The sequence below is a fragment of the Scylla paramamosain genome, chromosome 24, assembly GCF_035594125.1.
Source record: "Scylla paramamosain isolate STU-SP2022 chromosome 24, ASM3559412v1, whole genome shotgun sequence".
In the NCBI taxonomy this organism is placed as follows: Eukaryota; Metazoa; Arthropoda; class Malacostraca; order Decapoda; family Portunidae; genus Scylla; species Scylla paramamosain.
The window spans coordinates 21,893,108-21,898,107 of record NC_087174.1 but is presented as its reverse complement, the minus strand read 5'-3'; the positions used below and the strand labels follow the sequence as shown (position 1 = coordinate 21,898,107).

General features: G+C 36.3%; 2 long non-coding RNA genes across 4 annotated transcripts in view; both read right to left on the bottom strand.

The window, feature by feature from the left end:
* Positions 1-1,601, bottom strand: part of LOC135112895 (uncharacterized) — a 6,687-nt gene extending 5,086 nt beyond the window's left edge. Inside the window, exons 1-2 of the long non-coding RNA XR_010274606.1 lie at positions 1,500-1,601; positions 218-240 (exon numbers count right to left, since the gene is read on the bottom strand). This is a non-coding gene — a long non-coding RNA (uncharacterized LOC135112895). The remainder of the gene's footprint in view (positions 1-217; positions 241-1,499) is intronic.
* Positions 1,602-4,029: 2,428 nt separating this feature from the next.
* LOC135112890 (uncharacterized) overlaps positions 4,030-5,000 on the bottom strand; it is a 6,352-nt gene continuing 5,381 nt past the window's right edge. For all 3 annotated transcript variants that reach the window (XR_010274597.1, XR_010274598.1, XR_010274599.1), the window contains exon 6: positions 4,030-5,000. This exon is cut by the window's right edge. This is a non-coding gene — a long non-coding RNA (uncharacterized LOC135112890).

The window sequence follows — 5,000 nt, the reverse complement described above, 5'->3', positions numbered from 1 at the left end:
CGTGTGTGCAGGCAGACAGGTGAGGTGGAGAGGTAGACATAATAATGAACTTTTTTTTAAATGAATGAATCTGTGTGACTGGTCTACCAAAGGAGTGGAAGAAGATTGTAGAGATAAGGAAAGAAATTAACACATAAGTGAGAAGATATAAATTTTGAACACTTATAATTACGTCTACCTTCTTTTCTCTGTCACCAAAACATGAACAGGTACTTACCACCTCTAATGGACACCACTTCACTGAAAAAAAAACAAAAAGATACTCATTTACTCAGCAACTCATAAAAATAAATAAAATAGATTTGACAATATTACGGGTCATTGTTACTCCTGAAGAACTGTGGTCCTGGGCTACCTTGTATGAATTCTTAGTTATGCATGAAATGTCAGCATTGTCTCTCTGGCAACTCATAGTGAGACAGTGACTGAGTGAAAGAGATTGGTGAATATATAAATTGAAAAAACTGAATAGGTTAATATCATGGACGTTCCGAGACGTCTCCGCCAGTTTTTCTCACCCCCCAGCTGCTAACTCTGTACAAGGGCCTTATCCGTCCATGTGTGGAGTATGCTTCACATGTCTGGGGGTTCCACTCATACTGTTACTCATATTAAGCTGTTAATAATAATATAATAATAATAAATGTAGCAGTAGTAGTAGTAGTAGTAGTAGTAGTAGTAGTAGTAGTAGTAGTAGTAGTAGTAGTAGTAGTAGTAGTAGAGAAAGAAAGAGAGAGACATTTACATATTGGTTACTGTCCTCATGAAAACACATTAAATTTCTCTCTCTCTCTCTCTCTCTCTCTCTCTCTCTCTCTCTTAGACAACAATGTTTATTTGTAAATCTTTGGTCCATCTTATCTGGCAAAATCTCATTAATCAGTCACTATATGTAGCCAAACACGGTTCTAATGTAACGTTCGTAAGCTCCGTGACGATATATGGACGTATCCAAGCCACACAGTAAATTATATAACGAAATATTGATGAAAAATAAAAAAATCCTATTATTTCATATAACTCAATATTTCACGGTCTTAATTAAACCAAACCTCCCTGAGTATAGTGCACACACACTCCTGGATAACATTTATATACGCTTAAACCTCCACAGGGAATTTTAAAGGCAGAATTTTTAGTTAACATATCGTAATGTACCTCACGTCACCTCACCAGGCAGGGTTTTCATGGCACCAGCTGTTACACTATATCTCAATATTTCACGGTTCTAACTCGTCCTTACCTGGTCAAATATAACATTTATAGCACCAAGGACAAAATATCAGTGAAGTAACACCGCAAGTGATCTACAAACATCACAAATTAAGTGTTAATAAGAGCACCACGGACAAACAGCGGACATGAACCAGCTGACCTAACCCTTCCTCTGAGCATCGACCATATTTCCAGTCTCCGCTTATTTATATGACACCCACTTCGTTACATGGCGCTAAAGGTCTTGGCAAGGTTACCTGTTGATCATATATCTTATAAATTACCTGGTTATGGTCGTGAAGGCTGAAGTAATGTGAACACTTCTGCGACTCTCCACCGTCTGTCCACAAAATGGCCGAGGTAGGGGGAGGAGCCCTATAAGGATCCGTTGTATTGAGAGAATTCTAATATTTCTTTTATTTCCGAGTCTAAGTTAGATTTTATGATTTCTAAAAATGTTGAATTGTTTTTAAAGAGGTTTTTTTTTAGAGGCCCTTACAATACCATATATTTGGGTTTTTTTCTAATTTATATAAGGTCAAGTCATGTATAAATAACAAGTGAAAATTATCGATTGCCTCTATTTCAATATATTGTTAAAATACCTTAATTAACATAATAACACAAAAAACTTGTAATAACCCATACTAAAAAGTCGATTCTGATTTAGAGCCGAAAAGTAAACAAATTCAAAAATGCCAACTGAGAAATTTGACACTATATATTTCTAAAAGCTTAAAAAAAGAATAATCTAATACAAAAAAAAACGATAAAATATTAAATATATCTAAAAACAAAACAAAACATATATTGCAAGTTGTAGCCGAAGACGAAATTGAGGCAACGAATGTAATTTTGTAAACAAACTGACTTTAAAAGCTCAAATACGTCAAAATGATTATTTATGCCCTATGCTGGTAGATCCTGCGTCTTACTGAGCTATTAAACCCACATGTACCCTGAAATACTGCAAAGTAGGCCTGAAACAAGAGGCTACATTCTGATTATATTTGGGTAGGCTTACTGTAGAGAAAGCCTGTTATCAAGCTTTTCGTCTCATCAGTCCCTCTCCTCTAACTGAGTGTCTTCAGCCTCTCCCTCACCACCGCAGTGTTGCATATCTATCTGTCTTCTACCGCTATTTTCATTCTAACTGTTCTGATCTTGCTAACTGCATGCCTCCCCTCCTTCTATGATCTCCCTGCACAACTTTCTTCTTTCTTTCACCACTATTCTGTCCACCTCTCTAATGCAAAAGTTAACCAGTCTTCTCATTCTCTCACTCCTATTCTGTCTACCTCTCTAATGCAAGAGTTAACCAGTATTCTCAGTCTCTCACTCCTATTCTGTCTACCTCTAATGCAAAAGTTAACCAGTCTTCTCATTCTCTCACTCCTATTCTGTCTACCTCTCTAATGCAAAAGTTAACCAGTCTTCTCATTCTCTCACTCCTATTCTGTCTACCTCTCTAATGCAAGAGTTAACCAGTATTCTCAATCATTCATCCCTTTCTCTGGTAAACTCTGGAACTCCCTGCCTGCTTCTGTATTTCCACCTTCCTGTGACTTCAATTCCTTCAAGAGGGAGGTTTCAACACACTTATTCATCAATTTTTGGTCACTGCTTTGACCCTTTTATGGGACTGACATTTCAGTGGGCTTTTTTTTTCATTAGATTTTTGTTTCCCTTGGCCAGTGTCACTCATACATAAAATAAAATATATATATACAGCAATATCTGTTTACTCCTTCCTGTGACACTCTCTCACTGTAGGAGGTTTCAAAAGAGTATAATGTTAATAACTATAGATTTATTCAACAAAAACTGGTATACAAAAGTCTTGGTTAACAATAAATAAACAGAAATATTAATAAAATTGTGCTTTTTTTGTTAATTCATGGGAAATATTAAACAAACATTATAATTCACAGTATACTAACAAACAAACAAACACACACACACACACACTTTAACAATTACAATAAATTCCAAGCCTATCACATGTACAGGGTCACAGCTGGCCAGACGACCTCACGTCACCTCATATCACTTACATAATGAAATAGACACCCCACTCCCCCTCTGTCTCACCAGCCAGGCTTATCTGTCTGGGAGAAAAGTGTCAGTATGTATGTCCATATAACAAATGTTGAAATATTACACAAATTATTATATATTACCCACCCTGACCCCCCTAGTCTACTCGTCATTCATACAGCTTCCTCACCCACCCCCCTCTCTCTAGTATGCTATAGGTACCCCCCTTCTGCTGCCGGCACCTAATAAATATTCCTATTTTTATTTATTTATTTACCCTCAAATTTTTTTATTTATTTTTTTATTATTACAGCTTCCTCACCCACCCCCCTCTCTCTAGTATGCTATAGGTACCCCCCTTCTGCCATCAACCCCCCTTAAGGTACCCCCCTGATAAATATTCCTATTTTTATTTATTTATTTATTTATTTACCCTCTTTTTTATTACTACTATCAAATTTTCTTATTATTACTAATATCAAATTTTCTTATTATTACTAATATCTATGCTATTATTTATTTAACTAATTAACCTAACCTAAAAAAAAAACTGCACACACACACATATGCACGCACACACACACACACACACACACACACACACACACTAGCCAGTATCTTACCAAAATACTGGCTAGACATACATACATACAATCCCCAGATCTCTTACCAAAGATCTGGGGATAAAAAAAAAAATATCTATATAACACTATATATATATATACCCCCCTTGCCCCCCCCACCAAAAAAAAAAAAAAAAAATATCATTCATACGTCCCACCACCACTACCACCACTACCACCACTACAAAAATAACATACTAATACTCAACATGCCATACACTCAGATTATAAAGAAATAAACATTCAATATAATCTGAGTTAAACATTCATACACCCCGTCAACCTAATCCTATTAATAACCCTTTCTATGCCTCACTTAACCCTTTCATATATACTCCTGTCATCCTATTAATAACCCTTTCTCTCTCTCTATGCCTCACTTAACCCTTTCATATATACTCCTGTCATCCTATTAATAACCCTTTCTCTCTCTCTCTCTCTATGCCTCACTTAACCCTTTCATATATACTCCTGTCATCCTATTAATAACCCTTTCTCTCTCTCTCTATGCCTCACTTAACCCTTTCATATATACTCCTGTCATCCTATTAATAACCCTATCTCTCTCTCTCTATGCCTCACTTAACCCTTTGATATATACTAACTTAAAACCATCTTCTATATTAATCTGTGTTAAATATTATATCATTCTGACCTGCCACCTAGATACTTACTTAAAACCCTAAAAAAAATATAAGCTAATTCTATTAATATCTGTCTTCCCTCTCTCTCTCTCTCTCTCTCTATGCCTCACTTAACCCTTAACTAACTTAAACCATCTTCTATATTAATAACTAACTTAAACTATCTTCTATATTAATCTGTGTCAAATATCCTAACCTAAGGCCTGCCACCTATATATTTATACCAAAAAAAAATTCACACACACACAACCAAAAAAAAGACATACACACAGATGCACGCACACAGACGCACGTGCACAGACGCACACGCACAGACGCACACACAGACGCACGCACAGACGCACGCACAGACGCACGCACAGACGCACACCGCAGATAGCTATCCCCAGACTCCCTCCCCCCACAAAAAAATATATATATATACAAAACAACACAAAAAAACAATACTCCCCTTGTTTGGGTGAAGATCTGCAACACTGCA